General features: G+C 37.0%; 1 long non-coding RNA gene across 1 annotated transcript in view; it reads right to left on the bottom strand.

Annotated features, from left to right (window-relative positions):
• Positions 1–17,529, bottom strand: part of LOC111726383 — a 79,553-nt gene that overhangs the window by 47,882 nt on the left and 14,142 nt on the right. Inside the window, exon 2 of the long non-coding RNA XR_002774167.1 lies at positions 12,002–12,087. This is a non-coding gene — a long non-coding RNA (uncharacterized LOC111726383). The remainder of the gene's footprint in view (positions 1–12,001; positions 12,088–17,529) is intronic.

Here is a 17,529-nt window from a genome sequence, read left to right as displayed (position 1 = left end):
CTGTAGTATGTAAATTAAGCTGTGGGCTGCTGTCCTCCCTTCATAGACTACATTTGGGGAAAGCCAGTCAATGCAGGTACCGGGATGAACATGGGAGGCAGAGCAAAGTGGAGGTGTGCTACAGCTTCACAATTTCCTATGTCTTGATTAGATCCCCCCCTTCCAAAGTTTACCTCTAAGGCTGCCAATGAGTCCATGAAGACCCCCCCCAAAGCTTACCTTTAAGGCTGCCAATGAGTCCATAAGATGCTCTTATAATACCACTATATACAATTTAAGTAAGCCATTGCTTCCATGACTTGCAACCTGAAGACTCCAACTTCCCTTCCACCAAGAATACGAAATGTTGGGAGTGAATCCTGTGATACCATCTTAATATGCTTATCCTTTTGTATAGGTAATTTCTAGTTTGACCCTCAAAGCATTTTCTTCCTCTGGGAAAATGGTGTGGATAACCAGGGATCAAATATGAGCACCTGTGCATTGTAATGTGGGACTTCCACAATTTCTTGTGAAAATCGAAGTGACCAAATCTTTCTATACTTGTCTATCTATTTGTAAGATTATTCTAAGATGTTGTCATTGGGACCCACAGTGGCAGAAATTACATGAATGCTTAACAAGACTAGTCGCTGTGTGCTTTCTATAAATCTTGTTTTCTTTATTGAAGCTGTTCTTTAATCAAAAATTTTATAAAGATTGGACATTATCCAATTGATTAAAATCTATTCTAAAACTGTGTTATTGTTTCTTTATTAAAGGAATGTTCTTAACCTTCATAGGGAACTAAGATATACAGTGATAATCTCTGATCCATCAGGCACTGATTAGAATGATTTGAAGGAATTGTGAATGGAGTAATCAAGATTCTTTCTACTTGGAAGCCACATTATGAGGCTGGTAGTATACTCTTTAAGTGATATATTAATTAAACTTAAGAAGTGAAGGCTACAGATGGAAGTACTTCTGCAGAAACTATATTCTGCTAGCTGAGGGAAAGACAAAAATTAAAAAGCTATTCTTTTTATTTGATGTAATATATGTTTCATATAATTACAGGCAAAGACTTTCTTTGATATATAAATCATCCTTAGAAACATGTGCTACATAAAACCAATTGTGTTAAATTTGCCCACATAAGGCACTTTTAAACCTAACAGAGGGGTCAATATTCAGAGAACTCAAAATATTATAAAATCCTAAGCTACACATTGCCTTTTGGACATAATCATCAACTGTATTTTTTTCACCACTGCATACAATATATTTCTCGACTCTAACATGCTGTTGGGAAGCACCATCAATTTAATTACAGCTTTGGAAAAACAACAACAAAAATGCAATTTAAAATACCTATTTTTTTTGTTGATGTTGTTATAGACAATAGCACAAATTATGTGTACAACTACATCCTGCCTTGGGCCCAGAAGAAGTAACAGGGACCACTTGAAATAACTTAAAAACAAATTAAACAAAATAATAGTTTTCAAGATGTTGGACCCCAGGCAGCATAGTGCAGTGACTCCTGAAAGAGAAAACACAAATGAGGTGGGCCCTATGATTGCCCCAGCTTACAGCTGCATAAAAGTTTCTAGGCTTCAGGATAACAAAGAAAACCCCAAGTAGAGCCAGGGAATTTCCCCAAGTTAAGGAAACAAGACTTGGGACTCCAGGGATATTAAACCAGCTATAGTTCACAGGGTAGGGTTTCAAAGAGGAGAGAGCTTCACTGAGAGAGCTCTGAAAGAGCTGAAGGCCCTTCTTTAGCCTTTAGATCAGGATTTATCAGGGCATAAATGCTAGAAAACTACCCAGGCCAAGCAAAGAAGTATGTAGCCAAGAGGACTAAATGATATACTCCACAGAGCTCAGACAGTGCTGGCAATATTTTATCCCTACCAGCCAGAAAGGAAAAACCCCAAGTATAACATAATGAAGAGAATTACAGCAAGGCACTTCATAATCAAAGGCTTAAAACTATGGCATATAACTTTTATTTATTTATTTATTTTAGAGACAGAGTCTTACTTTATTGCCCTCTGTAGAGTGCGGTGGCATCATAGCTCATGGTAACCTCCAACTCCTGGGCTTAGGCAATTCTTTTGCCTCAGCCTCCCAAGTAGCTGGGACTAAAGGCACCTGCCATGGCACCAGGCTATTTTTTTTTTTTTATTGCAGTTTGGCTGAGGCCGGGTTTGAACCTGCCACACTTGGTATTTGGGACTGGAGCCCTACCCACTGAGCCACAGGTGCTGCCCTATTACATATAACTCTTAATATATACAGTAACTATATTTCTTTTTTAAAAATATATACATCATCTTGTTTACTTAATTATTATGTTAAGACATTTATACTCTATACTTTAGATATGATTTGTACCCTTGCATACATAGGTGTGCTCCCACCATAGGTGTGATCCCACCATTCACCCTCCCTCGATCTGACCTCCCCCTCCCTCCTTCATCCTGGGCCATAGTTGTGATCTATTCTTCATATGAAAGTGTGAGTGATTATAAATTGGCTTTATAATAGTACTGAGTACATTGGATATTTTTTCTTCCATTTTTGAGATACTTCCTAAGTAGGATATGTTCCAGTTTCATTCATGTAAACGTAAAAGAGGTGAAGCCTCCATCTTTTTAAGGCTGCATAATATTCCAAATAGAAGGCAATCAAGGGTATACAAATAGGGTCAGAGGAGACCAAACTTTCACTCTTTGCAGATGATACGATTTTATATCTGGAAAACCCCAGGGACTCAACTACAAAATTCTTAGAAGTGATCAAGAAATACAGTAGCATCTCAGGATACAAAATTAATACTCACAAATCAATAGTTTTTATATATACCAATAATAGTCAAGCTGAAAAAACAGTCAAGGACACTATTCCCTCTATAGCTGTGCCAAAGAAGATGAAATATTTGGGAATTTACCTAACAAAGGATGTGAATTATCTCTATAAAGAGAATTATGAAACTCGGAGAAAAGAAATAGCTGAAGATGTTAACAAATGGAAAAACATACCATGGTCATGGCTGGGAAGAATCAACATTGTTAAAATGTCCATATTACCCAAAGCAATTTACAAATTTAATACAATCCCTATCAAAGCATCACCATCATACTTTAAAGATCTGGAAAAAATAGTACTTCATTTTATATGGAACCAGAAGAAACCTCGAATAGCCAAGACATTACTCAGAAATAAAAACAAATCAGGAGGAATTACACTACCAGACTTCAAACTATACTATAAATCTATAGTGATCAAAACAGCATGGCATTGGCACAAAAATAGAGAGGTAGATGTATGGAACAGAATTGAGAACCAAGAGCTGAAACCAGATACTTATCATAATTTGATCTTTGATTAACCCATACAAATTGGGGAAAAGATTCCCTATTCAACAAATGGTGCTGGGAGAATTGGCTGGCAACTTGTAGAAGACTACAACTGGACCCACACCTTTCAAAAACAATTGACAAAAATTGACTTTCCCTGGATAAAAGATTTAAACTTAAGACATGAAACTATAAAGATTCTTGGATAGCATGCAGGAGAAACAGTTGAAGAAATTGGCCTGGGAGAATACTTATGAGGAGGACACCCCTGGCAATTGAAGCAACACCAAAAATACATTACTGGGATCTGATCAAACTAAAAAGCTTCTGCACAGCCAAGAACACAGTAAATAAAGCAAGCAGATAGCCCTCAGAATGGGAGAGGATATTTGCAGTTTATGCTTTTGTCAAAGGTTTGATAACCAGAATCCACAGAGAACTCAAACTTATTAATAAAAAAAGAACAAGTAATCCCATTTTATTGTGGGCAAGGGACTTGAACAGAAGCTTCTCTGAAGAAGATAGGCACGTGGCCTACAGACACATGAAAAAATGCTCATCATCTTTAATCATCAGAGAAATGCAAATCAAAACCACTCCAAGATATCATCTAACTCAAGTAAAAGTGGCTCACATAACAAAGTCCCAAAACTACAGATGTTGGCATGGATGTGGAGAAAAGGGAATACTTCTGCACTGCTGGTGGGAGTACAAGCTAATATGTCCCTTTTGGAAAGAAGTATGGAGAATACTCAGGGATCTAAAAGTAGACCTGCTGTTTGGTCCTGCAATTCCTCTGCTAGGTGTATATCCAAAAGACCAAAAATCACTTCGTAACAAAGAGTTTTATAACAAAAATCACTTTATAATACCAGATTGTTCATTGAAGCTCGATTCATAATAGCCAAGTCATGGAAGAAGCCCAGTAACTATATTTCAATCCAAGTCCATGCCTTCTTCCCACTGCAAAATCCCTACCAACCAAATGAAGTTAACACATGCCTTTGAATACACGATGCTTATGCTTTCCATGAGGGATGCCCATTTATACTATATAAAAAATGAACAAGTTTGAAAGTCAACCACAGAATATTTGCAAACCACCTTTAAAGGGTTTTAAGTATCTGTATTTGCATAATACCTTAACAAATCTCTTTGCACACACACATGGCCAGGGCATCCTAAAAAGGTTGCCACACTGTAAAATCTTTTGCCTTAAGGTTTACTGAGGATATGAATTTAGCTTCTTACCTTTTCTCTTTGAGTTCAACACTTTTAGACTGCCTGACAGTTTTATTTCCCAAGCTCATCTTCTCTCTTAGCAGAGACTTGACTTCCTTTTGCTCTGTGTTTTTAACTACAAACGAAACCAGGATACCCAGCCCAGAAAGAGCCCTGAGCCGCTAGTATCCTAGAAGGACAGGAAGTCACGCAGAGCCCAGTCTGTCGTACATCACAGCTTTGAGAAGAGCACTTGCAAAAATGCTTATATTCCATGTTCTTCTAGCATTTGTCATTATTTTAGATCTCTAGCTAGCTTTAGAACTCTTTTCTTAATTCAAGAGAAACTATTGTATGCACAAAATACTGGGACCTAGAATTCGGCTGTCCTAGATTTTGTTTCTGGAATAGGAGACACATTATGAAGATTTCTCTCTGGCCATGACTGTATGGTCAGTCCCAACAAGACCAAGTTTACAAGGACAGTGTGTTTACAGCATTAGTAAGAGCAATGGCATTCAGTATCTAGTGTTAGTTAACCTACTGCATTTCATGCTTGGATAGAAAATCGTAGTTTTGAGATGATTTTGGTGAGTGTTTTAAGCTGCTCCTGTACTCACTTTTCAGCCTACCTATTGATTATTTGAACTACTGAACCTTTTCTTAAATAGATTCATTTTGGCCTACATCAGCTATTGTCAGTTTGCCTAAGAGCTTGAAGGTAAACTATGATTCAATTCATAATAACATTTTTCATATGCAAGTGTGAGTACATTAGATGTATATATATATATATATATATATTTTCCATTCCTGATATACACAACTAAAGCCTAGGATGAAGGAGGGAAGGGAAGGGAGAGGGGAAAGGAGGGGGCTGGGTTGATAGACGGAGGGTTAGTAGGGGGACCACACCTATGGAGCATATTGCAAGTACAAGTTGGATCTATCAGGTGAACACAAATGTCTTACTGCTGTAATTGGGTAAATGAGGTGAAGGCTATGTTGATTAGTAGAATGTAAGCACTCCAATTGGTACAAATAATCAACACATTGAATCCCATAATGGCATAAATGTATTTATGATCTGTGTACAAATGACTTACTAAAAAAAATACATAATAACAAAAATGCTTATGCCAGGCTTGGCACCCGTAGCACAGTGGTTATGGCACCAGCCACATACACCGAGGCTGGCTGGTTCGAACCCGGCCTGGGCCTGCTAACCAACAGTAACAACTGAAACAAAAAAATGGCCAGGCATTGTAGTGGGCACCTAGGGTTCCAGCTACTGGGAGGCGGCAGCAAGAGAATTGTTTAAGCCGAAGAGTTAGGGGTTGCTGTGAATTGTTTAAGCAGAAGAGTTAGAGGTTGCTATGAGCTGTGATGCCACGGCATGCTACCGAGGGTGACATAGTGAAACTCTGACTCAAAAAAAAAAAAAATGCTTATGCCAGTGACAAGAGAACAACATGTAAAATGAACCTAGAGTTTGGATTCAAAACTCACAGGTCCCTGAGTTGAGTCACAACTCTGCCCACTCTGGTGGGTGATTTGAGGCCAGTAATAATTCTGTTTGAGTCTCAAGTTCATCAACTATAAAGTGGAGAAAATAGCCTGATAGAATGACTGGGAATTAAATAGAATAATGTAGCAGTAAACCAGTCTGAATTAAGATCTTAAAAGTTCTTAAGACCTCTTCACGTCACATTAAAATTGTTTGTAAGAAAATGACATTTCTTCCCTACTAGAACAAGCTACTCTATCAGTCAACTTCTGATGCAGCAAGAAACAACAACAAAATCTCAATGGCTTACAACAGCAAATACTTGTTTCTTGCTCATAGGTCTGTAGATTAATGTGATTTAGCTGAACTAACCTGGAGTCAATGGAAATCAAGCTTAGGTATGCTCCATATAATCTCATACTGAGGGCCAACTGGAGGGACACTTTATATAGTGGTTGCCAAGAGCAAGAATCTAAGACAAAGCTTGCCAGGATATTTACATTCTGCTCAGGTGTGGTGCACTTAGGTCAGTTCACACTCCATTGTCCAGGCCCAACATGAACGGCACAGGGAAGTAAGGATCTTCCTTGCCCAAGTTGGCTACAGGGAAAAGCAGATGTTTGCTGAACAATCATACAGTCCATCACAAGTATGAATAGACAGAGATGGTATTTGTTTTTTAGTCTCAGGGTCTAAAACATAACTTGACAAAAATCAAGTGGATAAAGGGTGTTTGCTGAGTAGAGTCGCAAATTCTAAGCCCATGGGTAGATAATCACTCTAACCATGTCCTTTGAAATCACTCAATTCTTCCAGCTAATTTTAAAGGATGGAAATCTGAGACCCATAAGGTTATGTGATATATGCCAGTTCTCAGCTAATCTAACACTTATGTTGGTGGCCTTTTTATCAAATAACATAAATTCATGTTTTCCCTCAAGACTGGGATGTGAATGAGAGTGGAAATTTTCCAGTCTCGAATATACAGTTAACTCTATTAAATAGGGCATGAAGCTGAAAAAGCCAGAGCCACATATTAAATTCTCCTGTAATCATTAACTATGGATAATTAATCTCTGGTTAAAAGATGTTGACCACAATGTGAGAATGAACCAAATCTGTGCCTATAGCTAAAAAAGTGCAAATCCATTCCTACTGAAAGAATTAGGAGCATATAACTTTCTCCATTTAACAATGTAGTACATGATTTACTGGAAGATGTCCATCTATGTTTTTCTTTTTTCTTTCTTTTTCTTTTTTTAAAACATGACTGTGAAACACATTTTTGTCACTTTTCTTAAAAGTACACTTACAAATCAGTCCTTCTATCCACAGTAAGGATTGAATCTCAGATGAGACCACCAGCTCTAAGAACTTAAAGTTAGCCAGGAATAACCAATGACCATGGCCCTGTTCAATGCTGGCTCCTGGATTTCAGATAAAATACTTTCGCCTCTTGTGTATTAGCCTATCAGCAAGGAAGAGCTCAGGGTATGATACACTGAGCTATGAAAACAACTGAGCTGGCATACAAAACCCATCTGGCTAATCCCTGACACTAATTTCTCTAATGCTTTGTTGGAGGTTATAGCAGAAAGGTTGTGGATGAAAGAAATCTCTTCTGTGGCTCTCAAAATTAGAGCTTTAAAAATGTAAGGTGATTTACTATAGCAAAGCAAAGTATAGTTTGGCTATATATAGAAGCAAATATGAATATGATAGTTCTACTGGCTTTTTTGTGTTTTACAAGAATTTGATTTTTATTACTATTTGAACTATTGAAAAAAGTGAAAAAACATTCAGATATTATTGTTCTGTTAAATAAAAAAAACACTTGTACTAACTTCTTTAAAACAGAAGACTCATTGGTTAGCACATGGTACTGATTTAAAACAGAAGATTTAGTATAATTCAGGCATAATACTGGGTTCAGTCAGCCTAGTAGCATATGTAGCATGTAAACACAAATAGGATGATAGGTTTATTCACATTTTATCTAAATAGTGAGTATATCATCTAACCAACATTTTTATTATTAAACATTAACTACTATCAGTCATTATTGCATGGATTTGAACTCTTCTTGAGTCTGGTTATAAGTTTGTGTACCTTTAGAGTTATAACTTGCTTCATTGAATTGCTCTCCAGAAAGTAAAGATGTATAATATCACTTTTAATTATCTCAGATTTACCTTTTTAGGCCCAAACCTATAGCCATCATTTCAGTCCTTGCAAGATAAGGTTGTTTGTCCTACTTCTCCCAAAGTGATAGCCTTGAGTTACACTACTCAGGGCTGGTTCAGGAGCTCCCCAGGGCCTCTAGGCTCTTTCAAAAACTCTTAGCTAGATATGATCTAGCCCAGTGAGTCATCTGTGACTGAGTTGCCAATCTGATACAGCTGATCACTTTAAGTGGTATGACTAAGTTGTTTTCACCTGAAGATGACTTTGGCCACTCTGCCTTTATATATGGCAGAAAGATTTTTTATCAAATCAGCACTCCTACTAAGAAAAATTAGAATAGTTGGATGCAATTTAAAAACCATCTGTGTGATGGCATCAGTGAGGATGTGAAAGACCAAGATCTCATAGAGAAGCAAAGTATGGAAATGAGCCCAGCATTTGATGCAGCTTTTAGCATTTGGTAAAGCCATTATTATTAAATCATGGCCTAGAAATTGAGAAACCAAACAACTTCTAAGCCTAGAGGCATGGAGGCCAAGGGGAACATAGTGCTGAGAGTCTGAAAGAGTAACAGACTTTTAGAGTGGGGTTAAAATTTGAAGTTCATGGCTTGCCAAGAAAGAAGGTCCTGGTAAATATCACAACAGTTAGGTCTAGCCTTGCCAAAGATGAATTATTTAAAACACCTCTGCCTTTCAAAGATTTAGAAGATGTACCCCTACCTTCAATGCCTTTCTGAGGTGAAAGAAACCCTCATCAGAAGGGATAGTTCCTCACTTATTTTAGGAAGTCAGCATAACCTTAACACCTAAGCTAAAATGAAGACATTAACCAAAAAAAAGTAAAAGAAGGAAAATCATAGGCCAAGCTCTCTCATAAACAAAAATGCAAATCTCCTAAACAAAATGCCATCAAATTAGGATCTATAATAGTTTAAAAAGATAATACATTACAGTTAAATTAATGTATTTACCTTGGGTTTCAATTTTGGTGTAACATTAATAAAACACTCAATGTAATTTGCTAATAGAATAAAGAGAAAAAATATATGATCACTTTAACTTTTGAAGAAAAAGTATTTGATAGAGTTTAATAATTGATCATAATTTTTAAAAAACCTCTTTGCAAATTAAACTACAAAAATTGAATTCTTAACTAAAATCTTAAGGCCTAGATCATAAATTTTTTTAAGTTTTTAAAGAAAAAAATACCAATAGTACATAAATTCTTTTAGAAAAGTACAGGAAGTGACATTACTTCCCAACTCATTTTATGAGGTTGGCATTACTGTAATACCAATGAGATAAGATATTACAATGAAGAAAACCACAGGTACTCATGAAGTAGATACAAAAACAATCTTCAAAAATGTTAGCAAACAGAATTCAGATAAAATACAAAAAGTGAAATAAACCACCATCAAGTGCAATTAATCTTATAGTGCAAGGTTTAGTCACCACTTTAACAAAAAAAAAAGAGAGAACTATATGATCATTTTATTAGATGTAGAAAAAGCATTTGACAAAATTCAATATTCATTCATGACTAAATATTCTCAGAAAATTAAAAAGAGAAGATACTATTCTATATTCTTTGGGCACTGGTTGAATTTGGTAGTATTAACTAAAATTTAGTATGTAGAAGCCTGATCTGGAAGGAAAAGTCATGTGTTTGATTTTTAAAACATTGGATTTGAAGCACTCTAATGTTGGGAACATCTAAGAAGAGATTCCAAGGGGAAAATGGTTGGCAGTTCCAGAGGTCATAGACACAATTACAAACTTGGGAGTCACAGCGTGCAGGTGGATATTGAAGCAAATTTTACAGGCAAAATTGCACAGATGCTACAAAGAAAAGTGTTTGTGAAAATGGACTTTGAAATCTCACTGCTTGAGTTATACCCAGTCTTACTTAGCACTTTTTAGTTATTGTCCTACACAAGACATTAAATGTATCACCTTTCCTGTTTAAAAAAGGAACAATGGCATATTTATCATTACAATATAACACCTTATGTCACACCATAAAGATAATATAATAATTAATAAAATTTTATGTACAAAATGTTTAGAACGTGGCCTGGTACTTACTAAAAATTCCATTTGATCCCACAATTCCATTACTGGGTATCTACAGGTATCTACCCAGAAGAACAAAAATCATTTTATCACAAAGACATTTGCATCAGAATCTTTATTGCAGCCCAATTCATATTGCCAAGTTGTAGAAGTAACCCAAAATATCCATCAGTCCATTAATGAATTAACAAATTGTGGTATATGTATACCATGGAATACTATTCAGCCATAAAAAGATGGAGACTTTACATTTTTATGTTTACCTGGATGGAATTGGAACACATTCTTCTTAGTAAAGCATCTCAAGAATGGAGAAAACGTATCCAATGTACTCAATACTATTATGAAACCAATATATGAACACACAACATACAATAATAAAACACAAATATAGACTAGCAAAGGGGAGAGGTGAGGAGGGACAAGAGAGGGAAAGGGCAAAAGTGATTGGTGGAAAGAGGGAGGGCATTTGGTGGGATTCCCACCTAATGTGCACAATGAAGGGTATATTTCAAAATAATTAAGAGTAAAATTTAAATGTACAACCACAAAAAAATCAAAAAATTAAAAAAAAGTAATGGTAGTATGTAAGTGGTGAGTATAGAGGTATTGTTGTATAATAAAAGTCTTTTAATTTTTTTTATTAAATCATAGCAGTGTACATTAATACTATCATGGGTACAGTGTACTGTTTCTATATACAATTTGAAATACTTTCTTCCAACTGGTTAACATAGCCTTCATGTCTTTTTCTTAGTTATTGTGTTAAAACGTTTATATTTTACATTTAGAGAGATTCACATGTACCCTTATAGGATGAACCATAGGTGTGATCCCACCCTTCCCCCTCCCCTTCCCTCCCTCTCCCCTCTCCCCATATTCCTGGGCTAAAATTGTGTTATAGCTTTCCACGAATGGATCAATAAATTGTGGTATATGTACACCATGGAATACTAGGCAGCCATTAAGAAAGATGGAGACTTTACCTCCTTCATGTTTACATAGATGGAGCTGGAAAATATTCTTCTTAGCAAAGTATTTCAAGAATGGAAGAAAAAGTGTTCAATGTACTCAGCCCTACTATGAAACTAATTTTAGGCTTTCATAAGAAAGCTATAACCCAATTTTAGCCCAAGTCTTTCAATTTTGCTCTAAAAAATTAAAAAATAAAAATTTTAATTTTTTAGCTTTTACCACTGTTATTGTTGTTTTGAGAGGAAAAAAGAGTAGGACAAAAATAAGACCTTGATCTGGTACATCAATTGGTCACATAATTCGCCAAATCTGCTCCATAGACTGAAGATCTGGTGATAAACCTCCATGACAGCAGAATACTTTCTCATCCACGATGGCTGCTATCGGTAAACAGTTAAAGCAGTCTGTGAAAGTTTTCCATAGCTAAATATTTGGTTTAGAACTTTCATTTACAAAATTGTATTTGCACCTTTATTATAAAATCGTTTATTTTTATTTGTTGAGTTAAAACGTACCTTTTTTATAGCTTTGTCTGCCTCACCATTTTAGATTATGTTTTCTCAGAAGCAGATCATGAGACAAGGAGGTGAGTGCATGTAGTTTACATGAAAGGTGATCCCAAGAAGCAGTGGCAGAAGAGCAGGAAAGGAGGTGGGAAAGGAATGAGCCAATACAGTGTGTATTATTACCTGAGTCATTAGTGCGGGCAGTCGTGACTTCATCACACTGAGGACATTTACAAGACATTGTAGAACACATCTTACACTTCCTGAAACTGAGGGGAGAGAAAGTGAGAGTACTTTTCCAGCTGCCCTAACCAGTGCACCTCAGCAGTATTAACTCCGGTGTTTCACGCTCGCCTTTTGTATAGGCTAAGAGTTTCCCAAGGCCATTAAAAAGCCCTCAGGTGGAGAGTAGCAGAGATTTCATTAAGCAAACTTCGGGATATAAAAGTGAGAACTAAGGGGAATGGCATAGCTATTACTACACCCACACTTTAGAGAGAAGGGACACTAAACAATGACATCCAAGTCTAGTTCAGTAACCAGTTTCTTTGCTCCCAAAGGAGATTTGTAAATCAAAAGGGACTTCAGAAAATATGTATAAAGAAGCTAGATTCAATAAATTCTACTAAAACTGGGCGGTGCCTGTGGCTCCAAGGAGTAAGGCGCCAGCTCCATATGCCAGAGGTGGCAGGTTCAAACCCAACCCTGGCCAAAAAAAAAAAAAAAAAAATTCTACTAAAACTTCGTTTATTGATGCAACAGGCCAATTTCCAGCCCTGTGGGCAATATGCTTGGGAACTGAGTGACCGCCAGTGCCACGGCAGGTGGGACCTATTGTCAAGTCCCTCCCACCTACCCCCCCAGAGTAGTGTGCATGGGCACACACTGTAGTGGGCAGGGTGGGCAGGGCAGGAAAAGTCCCAGGCACCAGGTGGCATGCTTGGTGGCGGTAGCAACAGAGGCAGAGGACAGGGAAGGCGGAGAGCAGGGGGAACCTGTTATCAGGTTGCTTGCAAGTACATAGCAGGCCCTTGTTGCCAGTGGCAGCTCCCCCAGGGGACCGGTTCTCAGGCAGGAAGCCGGCAGGCCCTAGGGAATGCATGCTTTGGCCCCCTGGCAGCAGTGGTGGGTGGGGAGAACCTAAAGGTTATAAGCCAGTATAAGACAGCTCCAGCACACCACTACATCTTGGCTTCACTCTCTGCCCCAGAGTTGAACCCCTGGGAGACAGCAAAACATATCCAAATAAACTTGGAACTTGCAGAGAAAAAAGAAAACTTGCCGAGAAATCTTGAATTCGGGATAGCATTACAAACAACACAGTTGGAGAGTCAAAAAGGAAAGTTGGAAGAAGTGAATGAAGCTGGGATAATTTCTCAAATACATAAAGCCTGCTTGTAGTAGCCACAGGCTCTGAGGGCCACATGGGACAACAACAACAACAAAAAATGTTGAGAAAACTGATGAAGCAGAAGAGACAGTGACTATATACCACGGTGAGAAACACGGGTTTCAAAAATGGGTGCCATTATATATAAAACCTAAAATATCCACATCGCAAGACTTGTTCAAGATGAATATTGGGTGAGGATGTTTAGTAACCAGGTAGGACAAAGCACACCATAGCAGCCAGCAGTGTGTGCAATGACAGAGGATCAGAGACTCCACGCCGCCTCCCCCTCCTCCGTGAGCACTGAGATGAATCTTGCAAGGGAGAAAGCAAAATAGAAAGCCTGTAACAGCAAAAACCTTCCTAATAAGGAGCTAAATTTTGAGTTGATTTGAACATAAGACTTTTTTCTTTAATAACTGAATAGGAGCATGAAGAAAAGAACCCAAAGAAAATAAAGTTACAATTGGGGGGTACATCTGAGTTCTAGCAGGCAGATTTTAATTCCTCTGGAGTCATTCCCACACTTGGAAGGTTCCATTACTGAAGGAAATACTTTTTTCCCAAAATCTCTATATAAATTATGTCTCTCATCCAAATATACTTCTAACTAAGATTTTCTCTTTTTTAACTTTTCATTCATTTTTAATTAAAATCATAACTTTTACGGGGTAGAATGCGATGATTTGATAGACAATGTGGAATGCTTAAATCAAACTGATTAACATTGCCATCACATACTTACTTTTATTTTGTGGTAAGACATTTAAAATTTGCTCTTAGTTATTTTGAAATATACCCTTGTAATGTGCACATTAGATGATTTTTAATTTCTGTCTCGTGTATGTGAAAACCTCAAGAAATCCCACATTTCTGCTTTCTGTCACCTCCAGATCAGTGTTTTAACAGATGAAAAAGGAAAATGAGATATATATATATACTTTAAGGAGTACTCCTTGGGGGGAAAAAAAAGGAAATTCTGTCATTTACAACACCATGGGTGGAATTGGCCTCTAAAAGTGCTGGGATTATGGAAATGAGTCACTGTACCCAGACAAACCATGATTTTTTTTTTAAAAGAAACATAAAACTGATAAACCATAGGGTAGACGAACCATATAAAAAAGGGAGTGTCAGGGGGATAGAAACACAGAGGACCCAAATAAACTCAATAAAAATGAAGGGAGACCTTACAACTAATGCCACGGAAATACAAAAGGCTATCAGAGACTATGATGATCAACTGTATGCTAACAAACTTGAAAATTTAGAAGAAATGGAAAATTCCTGAACACATACAACCTACCAAGCTTGAATGAGGAAGAAATAGCAAATCTGAGCAGATTTTAAAAATTGAGATTGAATCAGTAATAGAAAGTTTCCCAACAAAGAAAAGCCCAGGACTGGTGGCTTTACTGCTGAATTCCACCAAACTTATGAAGAAGTAAAAACACCAATTCTTGCCAAACTATTTGAAAAATTTTCAAAAGGAGGGAATTTTTTCTAACTCATTTGAAGAAGGTAGCACTACTTTCATATCAAAACCAGATAGGAGCATATACAAAAAAGAGAACTACAGGGCAATATCCCTGATGAACATTGATGAAAAAACCCTCAACAAAATATTAGCAAACTAAATCCAACAAGAAATCAAAAAATTTATACACCATGATCAAGTGGGACTTATCCTGCGAATGCCAGGCTAATTCACCTTATGCAAATCAATAAAAAGGGTATATCACATCAACAAAATAATGGACAAAAACCATATGATCATCTCAATACATACAGAAGAAGTATTTGATGAAGTTCAACACCCTTTCATGATAAAAACTCTCAACCAACTAAGCACAGGAGAAGCATACCTCAACATAATAAAAGCCACATATGAAAACCCACAGCTAACATCACAGTGGATGGGGGAAAGATGAAAGTCTTTCCTCTAAGGATTGGAACAAGGTGACAATATTCACTCTCATCACTCCTATTCAAAATAGGACTGGAAGTCCTAGCCAAAGCTATCAAACAAGAGAAAGAAATAAAAGGCATCCGAATTGGAAAAGAGGAAGTCAAATTGTCCCACTTTGCAGATGATATATTATATATAAATAAAGACTGCACCAAAAATCAGTAAACTTGAAGAATACAAATCAACATACAAAAATTCACAGCACTTATAATGCCAATAACAAACTACCTGGAAAACAATTTAAGCAAGCAACCCCATAACAAAAACAATAAAATACCCAGGAGTAAGTTTAACCAAGGTGAAAGACTGCTACAAGGAAAACTACAAAGTACAAATGAGCAGCAGCAGGACCCAGAGTTTCAAAAATATCCTCAATGCTCGACTACAAAGTTGGTTTCCAGACTTCATAGTGAACAGCAAATCTTAGCCAGGAATCCAAATCGTCTTAACCTCCAAATTAATAGAGTTCCGTTAGTGAGGATTTATTGTAACAACAAGTACCAATAAATTTTCTATCTTGAGTTCTGAATAATTTACAATTGCAAATGTGCCCCCGTATTTTATCGCCATGGCATTCTTGGCTTCTCATAACTTTCTTAGTTTCTCATAATAATAAAGCTGATGTGATTTAATGAGTAATCAGCGAGCATGAGTAATTGTGTTCCCTTGGCATCTTTAACAAATGGAATCTCCTTAGTACAGCAATCTCAAAACAGAGGATTTTCTGCTCTTCTGTTTTCACAAATGGTACAGAGAAGGTGAGTGATTGATTCCTTAGATGTTAATTATAATTATAAATTGGAGAAACCACAGATTATTGAATGTTTCAGCTTCTTCTGGCTCCTACTCTCAGTCATAGTTCAATTAAGCTGTAGACTAAATCTCTATTTTGTCACTCCATTGATTAAATGGCTACTTTTCCAGACAGAACTGAAAAGAACAAGCATGTTGAAATATATTTATTACTAAAATCTCTGATAAAATGATTCTATTCCCCTGAGTTTTCATTTTCCAAGAAAAGAAAAAGAGAGAGAGAGAGAAAAGAAAGAAGGAAAGAAAGGAAAGGAGGAAGGAAGGAAGTGAGGAAGGAAGGAAGGAAGGAAGGAAGGAAGGAAGGAAGGAAGATTTTTTGCATTGGAAAATGCTAAGATTTTCCCCTGCACATTATGAGAAAGTGAATTTTCTGTTATTAAGAAAATATAGTTAATCTAGAAGGTATCAATACTGATACTTTGCAATTATAGTATAGTGCTTTGTGCTTTTTTTCTTCAAAAAAAATAATATGAAATTCACTTGGGAAGAATGATCCCTACGGCAAAGCAAGTGTACGTGATACTATGCATATAGTTTTGCAAATACTTGTGAAAATTTTGACTCTAATGGCCAAACAAAGTCCATTAATTCAGGTATCATGTATAGCAATAATTGAAGGTTTTAGTTTTAATCGCAGGGATTTATCATGGAAACAGAAATATTTGTGGAAATTATTGATGCAGTATTTCATACTCAATGCTGCCATATGTGTATTATAAACAGAAGAAAATAATAAAATAATTTAATGGAAGAGTTACATGCAATGTAAATATATAGACAGATAAGGTTCTCCTATCACCTGCTAATAACTTAGCACAGCTGGAAGGGATGTTCTGGTCTCAGCCGGATTTTGCTGTTTGTCTCACTGCTCTTCTGTCACATCTTGTAAGACGGGATAGCTCTTTTTTTCCTCCTCAGTTTTTATTCATAACTGCAATTATTTTTTCTTCTGCACTTACTTAGAAGAAAAGAGTGTTTATCTATTTCTGTAGATGTGTTTGCCTCCTTCCAAAGTGCTAGATGAAAGCAAATTGCCTGCTTTGCTGTAATAGAAATAGCTACATCTTGCTTTAACTTTACATTGTTTCTTATCCAGCTGCTCATGACAATGGTCCTCTGCCATAATAGAAATACTCTGTGTATGAAGAGCTTTGAAATACTCTGTGTATGAAGAGCTTTCCTGTCTATGCTGGAAAACGATGAGGAGTCCTACACACACCTTCCTTAGAGATCTGAGGTGAACATGGCCCTCCCATCACACAGCCCAACTGCACAGGTCGGTAGACTGCCCATAAAGCAGTAATGAGAACTCCAGGTTAAGACATCAATGTGCAACCTTTTCATGTACAATGTATTTTATACCACAAGATCCTTGCAGAGTGGTGGTCTCATTTCCTTTTAAAAATGATCAGAACGGGCTCGGCGCCTATAGCTCAACCGGCTAAAGGCACCAGCCACGTACACCTAAGGTGGCGGGTTCGGATCCCCAGCCCGGACCCGCCAAACAACAATGACGGCTGCAACCAAAAAATAGCCGGG

The sequence above is a fragment of the Otolemur garnettii genome, unplaced genomic scaffold (genome assembly GCF_000181295.1).
Source record: "Otolemur garnettii isolate 467f Iridium unplaced genomic scaffold, OtoGar3 scaffold00063, whole genome shotgun sequence".
NCBI classification, from domain to species: Eukaryota; Metazoa; Chordata; class Mammalia; order Primates; family Galagidae; genus Otolemur; species Otolemur garnettii.
Note: the sequence above shows the minus strand (reverse complement) of the source record. Positions and strands in the feature narration are given on the sequence as shown.